The 14,116-nt window shown below is 43.7% G+C and overlaps 1 long non-coding RNA gene across 2 annotated transcripts; it reads right to left on the reverse strand.

The window, feature by feature from the left end:
- Nucleotides 1-4,113: 4,113 nt before the first annotated feature.
- On the reverse strand, nt 4,114-9,550 carry LOC131559384 (uncharacterized). Of its 2 annotated transcripts, XR_009274870.1 has the most exons (5): nt 9,327-9,550; nt 8,721-8,844; nt 8,421-8,562; nt 6,152-6,243; nt 4,114-5,368 (listed from the first exon to the last, which is right to left on the reverse strand). It is a non-coding gene; the product is annotated as an uncharacterized LOC131559384 (long non-coding RNA). The 2 variants fall into 2 exon arrangements; XR_009274869.1 differs by having other exon boundaries at nt 8,721-9,530.
- Between the last annotated feature and the right edge of the window lie 4,566 nt (nt 9,551-14,116).

Consider the following 14,116-nt stretch of genomic DNA (forward strand, 5'->3'; position numbering starts at 1 on the left):
CTCCACATGCATTTTTGTGATGTCACCTTCACATACTTGGTGCCTTTCCCACAGGATTCCTAGCTCATTCACTGCTCAGGATGGGTGTCATTCATTTATGGAAAGGCCATTAGCTATTTTGCATCCTCCATGTGTTTAACATGCGGCCTAATCCCTATTAACTACTGACCAGTTGATCTTAAGAAAGAGTTTTAATTTAATTTGTTTCCCTTGTTTTTGATGACTGCAGTCTCTAAGCAGTTCACAAATGTGTATTTATTTTCAGATCACCCCAATTATTATCCTCAGTTTACAGCTGGAAAACCAAAGAACAGGGAAGTGCAGTGATTTTTGTGCTCAGTTTAAGACTCCTAATTTGTTGGGGTACTTACCATTATGTAATTCTTTAAGATATCCAGAGCAGAGCTCCCACTGAGTCCTGCTGCAGCTGTGAGTGCTCAGCTCTTTTCCAAACCAGACCCTAGAGTCTCAAGTCAGGTATCCATACAACTGGGAACATGCAATTAGTGACCATAGTGCAAAATTTGGTGTCAGAACTTATTGATGTTGTACAAGAGATTTGTGACACAAGCAGGCAGGGATGCACCCTGTTCTACAGGCTGATATTCAATAACTTAAAGCAAAATTGTGTTCAGTGTTTTCTCTGATCCCTGAACTTCATTCAAAACACACCATTCCCTCCGAAACACATGATAAAGGGCCTGAGAATCTCTCTCTACACAGTCCTGACTTATCTTGAGCAGCTTGAATAAAGCTGCCACATCCTCTGTGGGAAAAGAGTATGGCTTCCTCTATTGCCAGTGCATTGGTGTGAAAGGGGGAAAAAAGCCCAGATAACTTCAGCTCTGGCACTTGCTAGCTTTGCATATTTGCTTTGGCAGCTCACAGACTTCTCTTAAGAGAGTGTTTGTAGGTAATTTCCTAGGTTCTTAATGAAGCAAAGTGGAAAAACAAAACTCCTATTATGTGGCATCATATTAACACCTCTATGCCTCACGCTATTGGGGTTAACTCTTACCTCCTCCATGTGGACTTCTGCCCTCTGAGTTAACAGGGTAATTTGTAGTAATAATGAGCTGCCAGCTTCTCTGTGGAACAAAGGACACCTTTCCTAGGGGCTGAGACCAGAGCAGCATCATGACCCAGGGTCCTCACAATCCATTTTCTGCCCTGCAATGACCAGTGAATAGGCTATAGTGTCCAAAAAACTTTTCCTCCTCTGGTTCTGTCTTACTCCCCTCTAACCATCTGTGTCCCACTCCTGCTCCTTCCTCATATCTGGCTACTTGGTTCAGCCGCTGCTGTTCCTGTCTCCCAACCAGTCTCAATTGCCAATTCTTTCTTTCTGTCAGCCTCTTAACTGAAGGTGCTGGTTTCTCTCATATGGATTTTAAGTCCCAATCCCCCTGGGTCTCCACACTCATCTTTCCTGAATTCTGCTTCTTAGCTCCAGGTTTCTGACCATGCGTGAACTTTCAAAGCCTTACCCCTGTTTCCTTGTCCCTTTTGATACCTGATCTGTATTTCTCTCTCATCATCCTCTTCCACTTTAGTCCTCCTGCAGCCACAGAGCCCCCCAAGAAGTGCTAAAGTAATTTACCTTCCACTGGGACAAAACCACCTGTCATCATCTAGCATGCCTCCCCTTCTTACTGCAGCTTTTTTTTTAAAATTACATCCCTTCAGGATGTCCACTTACACTTTTACTATAAATAATTGAGACATTTTTCATCCTTATAGCTATGCTGCTCTTTCTGGAAGCAGTCTGTCAGATTAATGTGACTCAGCCCTATAGAAGCCAGCAATCAGTTTTTCAGGGAACATAATTTTCTCTGGCTGAATAAATGCCTATGTATGTAGTGTTGACACTGATGCTGTGATTCAGTCTTGTGTAGCTTTTCACCAGGATTTCAGCAGGGGTCTGCAGTAGAGGCCTGAGAGGTGGGGTCACTGCCTAGATTTCTTTTTGAGCTCTGAAGAATGCAAGGCTCTGCTAAACCAGGCACTGATGAAAATAAATAGAAATTAAGGTATGGGGAGAAATTACATGCCACTGTTTATGGGGTCCAGCTTTTAAAAGTAATGTGTTAATGTTTGGATACAGCAAAAAACTTTTATCTTCAACACAAGAGGTAAGAAAATATGTATATTTGATATATTTACGTATATATCTATACAAAGACACTGATACAGAGACAGACAGACCCCATCCTATGGGCCTTATGGTTCATCATCTCTGTGGTTTAAAGTTTAGACCATCAACCCTTGAAATCAGGGGAAGATTTGCACTTAACTGGGGAACACCTTGGTCACACTTACATTTCAGTCTTTGGGTTTGGTCTGTATTGAGAAATGGACAGGGTGAAGTACTGGGCATGAGTGAAATTTTATCTTGCCTGTGTAAGGAAAAGCATGGTGGTGTAATAATCCTCTGGTTTAAAATGGTAACTTGTGTGTGTGGCTCCGACCCTTCTTGTGCATGTACATTCATAAATAAAGTCAAATATTGAAAAAAAAAGCTGACTAGTAACAGGGTAATTACTCAACCAAATGTTCCAGAACTGTCATAAGGAGAAAGAAATGGTGATCTCAAGTTACTCCAGCTCACCATCAAGATCAGCTCGGAGTGTGAGTACAAAGCTAAACTATTGCATATGCTGCACATATGAAAATGGAGATGGAAAGTGATGAGCTCTTTATATGCCCCTTTCCAAATAAATTTGGAGAAGAGCTTAGGTGGTTAAGCAGGTCCCAAATGGTTTCTGCTGCTGAAATAGTCTATTGATGCTTTATTTTTCCCTTTAGACTTTCCACCACATTAAATATTTTAAACTACCAAATATTTCTTTCTAAAGGGAAATGGAATGAAAAGATGTCTTACATGATTTATTACAAATTCAGAGGGAAATACTCCCCTTGTAAATAGCTCTACAAAAAATAGCATCATCAATTTAAATGTTGACATGCTTAATATTAAAGGGTCATACTGTACCAAATGTCTTTAGGAGAACTTCCCATCCAAAGGAATTTATTTTGATGAAAATTGATTGAAGTAAGGCTTCTGCTTTCTGGTAGTTGATCTCTTTCTGATCCTAATTTTGTGATCTCCAGTGCAACTTGAACCTAAATCTTATTTTTTGTTCATCAAATTATTTCCCTCCCTGTTTCATCCTGCAGGCTCCCATGCCACAGCCACCCTCACGCTGCAGGCACCTGGGCTGAACCTCACCTCACCTGGGCTGAACCTCCTCACCAAGTGTGTGCTGATGCTTGGGGACATGCGGGTGCCACAGCACACAGGGGCTGGCATTGGAAGTCAGAGCCCTGGCAGGATTTTTAAGTGGTGCTTCCCTTGTTCTCAGCACACACTATTCCTGCTCAGGGGCTGTAACAGTGATTGCAAGGGAGCTCAGAGTCAGACCGAATCATCTTATCAGTCACCTACAGCACAGCCTTCCAAAAGGTTCCTTCCAAAGGTTTGCCCTCACAGCCCAGTTTCCCTTGGCAGCTCACACAGCAGTGAATGCCAGCTCTTCCAGAGGTGACTGTGATTTCTGGCCACCTCCACACCCAGGCCAATCCAGAGCCTCCCCAAAGGGACAGAGCAATGTGCATTCTCCAAGTGGCAGGGTGTTCAATATTTAACACATCAAAACCTCTTAGCATAAGCACAGGCTGGATTCCCACTGTAAAAAAATCCTCCCCACTATCTTGAATTTTATATTCTATTTATATATTTGTGATTTTAAGGGTCGTGTGTATTTAGAGATTTTTTTTACCATTAAACTCAGTGTTCTGGAAAAGAACCCAACTTAATTTGGAGAAAATACTCGGCCTGTTTTCTGTCTTTCTGTTATTATTCAATATGAAAAGGATATTGTAAGTGCATATTCCGCTGAATGTGTGGTTTGGCAGCGAGCGGCCATTCAGCTGCCCTGCTTCTGCCTCTGAGTTTATTCAGGTCATAAACGAGACATATAAGCATTTGAGTTAAGATTTATAGTTACATTAACTGTATCAGAAGCTTTTTGTACTTAATATAAAACACACTGCAGGAGCTCAACATTGCTTTATTCCACAATGCACTCAATATTAGACATGTTACCTGCTGTAATTACTGACATTAATAGCCTCAGGAATAATGGAAAGTGAGTTAAACACCAGTGTGGTGGATGTAAATGGGACTTTATAGTACATGTCATTTGGAAATATTGTATGAGTCATTAAATTTGTACTTAATATTTCTTCATTTAGTAATTAAGCAATAACCCAGCAAAACAATGTCCTCACTTTAACACATAGGTCAGATTTTGCTATAAAATCAGAAAGTGGTTGCCAAGGATTTAATTTAAATCCTATGAAAGATTCAACCCGGTCCTGACACAGCAAAATTGAACCTCTTGCAGACAATTTTTAGGAGAAAGTGGGGACCAGGATTTGTACAGCCCCCTCCAACACCTTGGAGTGACTCATGCAAGGCTTTAACCAGCATTGCACAGGATAATTTTCTCCTGGAAAGGAGGCTGGAGTCACCAGCAGCTCAGGCAGGAAATCTAATGTGTATGTCTTCAAGCCACCAAATATTTCCTGACTTGGACATGTTATTTATACCCAAACTTCCTCAAATTTTAATTTTATAAGTAATCTACTTTAGAAACTCCCACTTCTTTCATTGCTTGTTCATTTGCAAATAGATGTTCATTCCAAGTCTTTGCACAGAAGCAGCCCACTACTGCTTCACAAAAGTCTTGAAAGACTGGGAAAGCACATCAAGAGTGGGGTTTCTTAAGCAAATACTATCTCCAGAATGAAGATGCTGTCTGAAATGTTTAAGATGATGAATACACTTGTAGTGCATACTTTTCTCTACAGTCTTCTACGTCTGTGTATTGATTAAGCTAATAGCCATGTGCACACAGTAAACATATTAACATTCAGATGATCCTTTTTTAGCTTGATGCTAATAATATGTTAAGGCAAACAAAGAAGAAAATAGAACCCATATTTACCTATAACCCTGGTCTATTTTGAGATCCCAAGGCTTTTATGTTCATAATAAAAACACCAATAAATCCTCATCTCTTTGCTTTCTAAGCCTGACAGATAGTCTTTGAAGCACTATTACATTTATTTCTTCCAACCAGATGTGCAATTTATGTTTTATTTGAAAGCAAACCTTAGCATTATAGAAGACACTTGTGCTAAAGTAATAACACAAATATATTTTCCATCACTGGGTAAAACCTTCTCAGGAAAGTCTCCAGTCTCTCCCTGCCATTTTCCAGTGCCTTGCTGATATTCTTGGAACAGCTTGTGTGATATTGGTAAGTCACATCATTCATTTCACAGAGATCTCAATGGAGTCTATCTGAAAACAGAAATAATACAGTAGATTTAAGCAGGGAGACATCTAAGCCCCCAGCCTGCATTTGCAAGGAACGCACTGTAAGGATAATATTTAAATGTTAGTTTTGAAAAAAACCCTGCAATTTATTTCCTTAAAAAATACTCCAACAATCACGTGTGTGACTTCTTCTAATTTTGCAAGAAACTCAATGCCTTTGTGTACACTGGAAATATGCAAATGAGGTTTTTTTTTTTTTTTTTTGTTATCTTACGTATTTATGTAGTGTGGACTCCCTCATACAGTACAGAAATTAAACACTTGAGGGATTTTGAACAGTTCACCTGTGGTTCCTATAACAAAAAAATGCAGAACAACACTGGTGAGTAACTCACTGGCCCTTCCAGGTCTTTTCTTATGGCTGGTGAAGGTGACCCAGCAAAGCTACTGATGCTGATGTCTATTGATCCTTCCCAGCTACTCATACAGCTCCAGCTCACCAAGTAAATATCCCTTAGCCATCCCTGGGAGTCACTCCAAGAGCAGAGCTTCCCTCCCCTCTCTGAACAGCATAGCAGATGCCTTGAGGCTGTCAGACACTGGGGGCTGTGTGCCTGGCCAGGTGAGAGATACTGACAGCTGTGCTTCCTGCACAGGGTGCTGCCACCCATCTGCCACCAGCCCTCAGGAGTTTACTGGCTGGGAAAAGTGATCAGCATTGCCTCAGGAAAAAATTCTGATCAGAAATGGGAAGGAGTTATAGACCTTTACCCCTGCACCTAGAAGTAGACATGCAGCATCGCTCACCTCAGAGGGACACAGCAGTCCAAGAGGTAAAACAGGAGGCTGAGCTGTGGCTGTCTTCTCCAGGAATGTGCCCACGTGGACTTTTGGGCTTCCTGAAAGAACATGGTAAGGTAAATGCCCTTCCAAAGGCAGTCCCCCTCATTATTCATTCTTTATTTCCCTGGTGTTTTCTAACGTGGAGTAGGGTTAGCCTGTGCCATTTTCAGTACCTTAAATTTACTTTCCCTAGGGATGAACTGTGGAACTCGAGTGATAAGTCACCCTCCCACTCTTGACTCCCCATAATGTTATTATTGATAATTGTTTCTACTATAGGTGAATCATTAGGTAGGGTCGTGCCCAGTTGTGCTCACAGTTGTACTAAACATAGAGGAAGATATAGAAGCATTTCACAAAATACTACAGTCCTACATGAAGTGTGTATGTGATGTGGTAATTAGAGTTACTGTCCTCTTGGTGGCAGAATGAACTCTATAAAAAGAGCATTCTGAGAAACCAAAGGGTCACAGTAATTTGTGTGAATTTTACCTTCTGATCTATTTGAAAACTATTTATTACACAGATAAATGGCAGTAGCAGAAATGCTGCCCCAGGAGCAGTTGGGATGTACACGAATTGCAAACGGCTCTGCACGTTCATTACACATCGTATGGCTCCTCCTAGTGAAACCCTGCAGAAACAGTTGTGGACTGATTTTCCTCCCTTCCAGTATTTCCACCACATCCTGAACTGCAGTTACTTAAGGGATAGAGCAGCAGGGGGATGCTGGGACATTCTGGGAGGGCGTATTGCATTATTTTCAGTTTTACTTCATAAAGAAAATTCTGCCTTCAGATGCCTGTTTGGCCCTGTTGGCTTCTGTGGCTTCTTTGCTTGTATGTGTTTGCCAGCTACCAACTGGACTTTCATAAATCAAATAACTGTCTCAAGGAACTTCAGAGTAAAAACATAAGCTGTGTGAGTTTGAGCTTACAAGACAGTTTTCATCTGTTATACAGTATAAATCCTCTTTCATACTTTTTGGTAGCTCCTACCCTCTCTGGAACACATAGCAGGTGAATCGTAAGGCAAAACTTGGCCCTACAGCTTCTAAAATATTACACTTTGCATTCATAGAGACAAAAGAAATCTTTTACCTGGGTTACTTAATTTATTTATCATTATATTTGGATATTTCATTTGGGTAGTAAATATAATTTTTGCAGTTCTACCAGTTTTACTGTAATGATAACTCCATGCTTTAATCATAAATATATGTCAACAGCAAAAATAGAAAATAAGTTAATAGTGAGACAAGAATCTTCATTGTCAATTATGTTAAAATGCAAGGAACAAGCAAAGGATTTGGTAGAAATATTAAGAATTCAATTCATACCTTAAAATTTCTGCAACTTTTTTGTCTGGAAAATTTTCAAATCTTGAGTTAATTACAGGAGGTGAAAAAAGTTTCACCTCTGAAAGGAGGTGATTATTATAAGCTTTAAAATATTACCCCAAAGTCTGCAGGAGGCATTTTCCTACAATGCATTTGTAGGGAAAAAAAAAATCATCCTCCAAGGCACATCCTTAATAAGCTTCCTCATGGTTTTCTCAATCCTCTTTTATGTGCTATGCTTGGTTCCATCAGGTACTTGGGGGCATGGAAAAGGAGATATTTGGGATGGAAAGGCGCTGCAGTTTAGAAGAAAATGGGCAGAATTCCTTATACACAGGATACTGTTAATAGCACAATTTACTCCTGTCCTGAAGCTGGGAGAAGCCTCTGTGATTAGCTCTCTCCTGCATCCTAAATCTGACAGCATCTCTTTCCACAGCTAGTAAGCTGGAAGCTGCAAAAAATCAAACATGCTGCATGCACAATGCTCACACAGTAAGAACCTAAAGCTAATGTCACTCCCACTGGGAGGGAATACTTTGCAGGGGCACAGAGATCGGGACTACACCAATTATCTATTAATGCTTCAGGAACAGATCCTGAAGTAATTGATAATTAAAACCAGGGCTAGAGTTGACCCTGAAGACTTCCCTGCATCCTCGTGTGACTTTGAGTCTCACCATTTCTATTACCTGTGATGGATGCAAAGCTCCAATTGATGAACATCTGTTATTCCCTTACAAATAGGTATAAATCTGTTATAGAAATCCTACTGGTTATTTCTCGACTTTCTTCAAATGACTCTCTAAACACAGCTGCCTCACAGTCATGGCAAACATTCTTCACAAAGGCCAGTTTGCTCTACAGGCCCCAAGGAATGTGACAGCTTGATACCTGGATAAGCCTGGGCTCAGTTTCTGTTTCTACAGAAAAGCTGGAGTCTCCAGTGGATGCTGGTAAACAAACCCTGGAGCCATTACTTGATAGGGATCACGAGCTGTTACTCAGCACCTTGCAATATGGAGTTGGATGTGACCTAAATGAAAGAGAATAAAAAATCAGAAAAGTATTTCTGAAATGCCTGAGATGAGTCACTGCACACAGAGCAAGCTGGTACTGAGGTGCTGTGCTCAGTTAATCAGCTGTGTACCCACAGCCTGGCGTTATCACCATGCACCAGGCTGAAGTACTCACACAAGTATTGTGGCTGCTGGTAGGCACAAAACCTCTTCCTCAATGTCCACTCATGTCCAGATTCAAGTGCAGGAAGAGAAGGAAGGGTAATAGCAGGGAGAGTGGGAGAGATTGTAATCCACTCCTGTTATCAAATATAGGGACTTGCCTAGAAGTCATTTTAATCTTTGGTTTCTGAAAGCAGAGACTAGGTAGATTCATGTTAGAAGCAGCATGCACAAAAGTCAGTACTGATATCCATTAGATAAGTATATTTAAAAGTGTTTAGTTCTCCATTGCATTGAAGGGTTTATGTCTTCCCAGGAGTTCAATACTAACATGGATATTTTATAGCTCAAGGTCTTAAAACAAACACCACCTGGTAAAACTCAAACTGGTGAGGAGCCACATCTCTCTGAACTTGCTGCTGCTTTCTGGGAGCTTCTGTTTGTTATTGTGGTGGGAAGGCCATGTAGGGAGGGTTGAAAAGGATGCAGATAAAAAGCTATTGTTGCTGTTGTAGGACCAATTCCATCTCTCTGACTAAGACTAAATGAAATTCACTGATGAGTAAGATACTACTTGCTCTGGTACACGATGGTAGAAATAAGCCCAGAAAGAACATACCTGGAAACCTGGGCTTCACTGTGCTAGTGTTGGGCACCATGCATGAAATGCCAGGCCTGCCAATGCCAGACAGCTTCTACACTCACTGGGCAGTGCAGGGAAGGCAGCCTTCTGCCACAGCTGGGCACAGCAGATCACCTTGGTGGCTTTAACACACTAGCTTGTCTGAGAGCACTTCTTCTTTCCATGCACTGTGGTCAGCTTGAAGGGATTGTTGCCCCAGGGATCAGTGGAAAGCTTTTCAGGCTTGCATCCTTGCAGTGAGACAAATATGACCTGAAGAAACATTAGAAAAAAAACAGAGATTTCTTATGTGGTTCACAAGGTGACTCAGGAAGGATTACAAGACTTCCACAGTACTGAGTGCTGGTAAAGTAAAAATGTGCTTCAAGGACAGATACTATTAGCAGAGAAGCCCTTGTCTGGCTGTGATCTCATTCAAGTGCAATATTGATACCAGAGAAAGAGGGAAATCAGAAAGTTAAAACTATAATTCTGGGACTGGCAAAGGGAAGCATGAAAAAAGGGAAACCTGCTGTCAGCAAGAGCTAACCTGTTCCTTGGGGGTGTATTAATATTGTTGCCTTGTGTTAGAGCAAACAAGGGAATCATCACCACCACTATCAACACAGTATTTGCCTTCTTTCAAGCAGATGGCACCATAAGCCAGATGAATAAGATTTGAATCTGTCTTTAACAACTTCCTAGTTATTCTCAAATATTGTGTGGTGGACTCCAGCATTCAAGGGAGTTATAAACAATGCCCTCAGCCCAGAATTACCTCCACAGTCAGAGGGGAGGTAGGACAGGAGTGAGAGAGAACCCTCTGGCATATGAATACTCTCTGCATTACAGTGCCTGCAGCCTTGCCATGACCCATCAGAAAATCACAGTCTCATTCTCTGTTGCTGCAATGTCCCATCTCAAATGATGCAGATTAATTTAATCACACAGAGGCCTGAAATACCTTCCAAGGGGAAAAAAACCCAGTTTCTGTCAGTGAAACGAAAGTGGAAAATTCCCAGCACAGTTAAACTCAGAGATTTTCCTCCACCCCAGCTATTCACCAAGCAAGGGTTATTCCAACCACAGCTCAGAGCAATCTGAGAGCAGCTGCTAAGGTGCTTCTCAGTTTTGAATGAGAAGCTGCCCTGTAAGAGGATGGCTGGCAGGCAGAAGGGGGAAGGCGACAGCTGTGGCTGCGGGAGCTGTGGGATGCGGTGCTGCTGCAGCCACCTCTAGACCATGGGATCGCCCTTTATCCCAGCTCTGGGCGGGACCAGAGGCTGCCTGCCGGGCCAAGGGATTGCAGCATCATGGTTTGGATGGGGCAGGCGCCCTGACCGTAATCCGATGCCTGGAGAAGGTGCTTCCATTGCCTGTTTCCTTCTCCCCAAGACCTGTGAAAAAACACCCCACAGCAGCTGGGGGTCACACACGCCTCCAGTCCGGGACGGCCGGGGGGCATTGGGGTCCAACCCTGAGCCCCTTCTGGGGTGCCCTGTGTCAGAGGCACACACGGGACGTTTTGGAGGGTGGTGGCTACTCCCAGAGAGATGAACAGGAAGGAACAAATATCGCTACAAATCGCTAATCACTCCTAATATCAGCCTAGCAAGAGAATAAAACTAAATTTCCCTAAGGAACAAAGGTGTACATGCATCCCCTTTCCGTAAATTCAGACAGCCCCGAGGACCGCGGGTGCGGGCAGAGCCATTTCTCTCGCAGACCGCGTTTTCCTACCGTGCAATGTGTAGAGGTATTCTAGAAGAAGGGCAATGGTCTCTCCAGGCATGCAGCACCTCGGCAAACCGGCGGGGCGGAGCAGGGAGGGCTCCCCCAGCCGGGCCGCTCCGGCCGGACTGCAGCCTCTTGCCGGGAGAGGTGCCACTCTCCAGACTCGAGAAAATATGTTTCTCTCCTCGTCTCTGTCAACATTATAGTACCCCCACCCCTTTCCCATCCACCTCAAAAATTCAAGGACAGATGGAAAAAACAGGCAGGAGTGCCTGCGTTTGCTACGTTTGCTTCTGACGCCAGAAGGGATTTAGGGATATTACCAGCAGCTTGTTTAGAGAGTCCAAAAGCACACCAAGAGCAAAATAAACGAACAGGAAAAAACACGTTGGGTTGAAGCGCACAGTCGGGGAGCATCAGCTCGGGAGCCGGGACAAAGGCTGCTCGGGTTGTTCCGGTACATTTCCCGGGAAAGGAACCACATCAGGCTCTCAGAAAAACGTCCCGGTTCGTGTAAAACACAACTAATGCTGGAAACACCCACACATGCAAGTGTATTTACACACACCACTCTCTATTATTTATATACGCCGCTATTTATGGATAGTGCAATGGGACAGGGCTGTCGCACTCCGGTGTCCTTACCGCCGGGACAGAAAGCGGGAACATTTCTCGGCCCGGAGGCTCTCTCCGCTCCCCGGCAGCCGGGGCTCGGGGTCTCCTCTCCCCCGGAGCCGAGCTACGCTCCGCACCCCCGCCATGGTGCGTGGAGTCAAAGCAGAACGGTCCCGATGCCTCACCCGCTGCTCCTCCCTCCGAGGGATGCTCCAGCTGGAGGTGAGGGATGGGATGCACAACGTGACACTGCCCAGTGTACAGCTTTCCTTCCGAAAAGCTGCTTTCTCCGAAGCGATAAAACCCAGAGAGATCGCGGATTTTACCCCGTTCACAGCTGATATCGCTTCACTGCGTCCCCTCCCTCCGGGTGCGGGTGGCAAAAAGCGGGAGCCGCATCCCCGGGACCGGGAGAGGGAAACAGCCGCTGGGAGAGCGGGGCACAAGGGACGGGCTCACGCAGCGTTCGTGTGCTCGCCTTGAGCGGGCGCTGGGCGGGTGTCACCTGGGGAGGATGGAAAGCGATGCTCGTGTGGGAAAGAGCCCGTGCGGTCCTACAGTGTCACGGCGGGACTCCCACCTCACCGCACCCCCGGGCCCCTGGAGCAAAAGTCATTCACTCCCTGCGCTCGGCTTTCCTGCCCATCCACAACACGGAGACCAGAGCCTGCAAATTCCTTTCCCCACTGCCAATGAATTTTCGCGTCCTAACACCTGTCCCTTAACCCAGCGAGTGGGCGCTTGCATGCATATAGCCAGACACATACACCGAAAGAAGATGAAATTCAGTGTGCACCTGTGTATTCAAAGAAAATACAAACTGGGCAGTACGAGCACAAGAACTAAATCTGACTTTTTTAAAAAAAGCATTCCTGAAAGACAAACTAAAAATCATTTTTATCATTTAAATTACATATTCTCAATTTAATTCTATCTCTTTCACATTTTTTTTCTCTGAAGAGAATGTTCAGATCTGTTTGCAAATGAGAAACTGTATTTTATGCATGTAGGCATAGAAATACTGTAGGTAATAGGCAGAGAAATTTTAAACTGAAGAAAATATCCACAATTTTTAAAGGGAAAAGGAAGTTGTACAGTTATTAGTATAGGAAGCTGGTCTTGATAGTATTTTTTGTACTTTCTACATCGTTGTAACTATGCAAATACAAAATTATTGTAAATTTGCAACACCAACACATTAATAATTCAACTGCGGGTTATTCTCTTATTTTAAATTAATTTTTCCATTCACAACATTGCAATTATTTGGTTTTGCAACTATATTTAGCAGGAGTGGGATTTCTAATACATAAATTATTTTCTTTTGATAGTCACAAATTACTAGTGGAAGATATAGGTTAAAAACTACAAGGTAGAAGGGGTACTTTATTCAAATCATATGGAAGTCCCCACCTTTCTCCTAAATTGTGTCCATACAAAGAATAAACAAACCCTTCAAATGTGCAGAACAACTGGATGTTATTTGGTTTTTTCCCCTAACTGACATTTTATCTTATAGTAAGTGGAGGGTGTTTGTATATATGTGAAGAGGGAGATAGAAACCATGTGGCTCGTACCGTGATACCCAGAGACTAAGAGGCTGTTCACAGAACTCTGGATGAAGTAAGAGAGATGTCGGACAGAGATCTGCATGTTTTGACAATGAAGCTGAGATTCATTTCCCAAACTGCTGAGCGGTTGCTGAGTTCATAGGTATGGTAATTAATCAAGGAATCTGCACCCAAGCCCCACCTCGGCCACTCCGTGCTGCCCCTGCCAAGTGACCAGCAGCAGGTCTTTGCAGGTAAGGGGTCACTCGCCTGGGTTAGGCCTTGGTTCCAGGTCTCGATCTGGGAAGCCAAGAGAATTTCGGTAGATGCCGCACGGACCTGGAGGGGGAGCTTCCAGCTCGGCCTCCTGCCGAGGACGCTTGTGGTTCCCCTGATAGAGGGTGAGCATCGCCCTTTACCACGGAGAGCAGCCTGGTCCAGGGCTGCGGAAAGTGGCCACGCAGCATCTGCACAGAGCTACACGGGGTCCTTCACAGCAGTTATTCTTGGATCTCTTAGCGGCAAACTGTCTCTGGAGGCGTTGGCATCACCCTTTTTTCCATCATACACATCTCCTACAAGCATTTAGGTCACAAGTGTATAGGTCTCCTACAAGCAGCAGGAAAATCCCACGCTTCCTACAGTCCTTATGTATCCCTTCCCCGTTGCTGAACACTTTCTGCCTTATGAGACGCTCAAGGATGAACTAAAACGCCCGAAGACAAATGTCTCACACGGGGATATTTCAAATCTCATCCCTGGTGAGGAGGAAAATTGTCAAAAGAAACATTAGTAAGATTAGGGCACTGGTGGGGGCAGGTGGTCAACAGCTGGGCCTGTGACATATTCCCTGTGCCAGGGTGACACTGGGATCTCCCGGTGGAGCCT

This window comes from Ammospiza caudacuta, chromosome 6 (assembly GCF_027887145.1).
Source record: "Ammospiza caudacuta isolate bAmmCau1 chromosome 6, bAmmCau1.pri, whole genome shotgun sequence".
NCBI lineage: Eukaryota > Metazoa > Chordata > Aves > Passeriformes > Passerellidae > Ammospiza > Ammospiza caudacuta.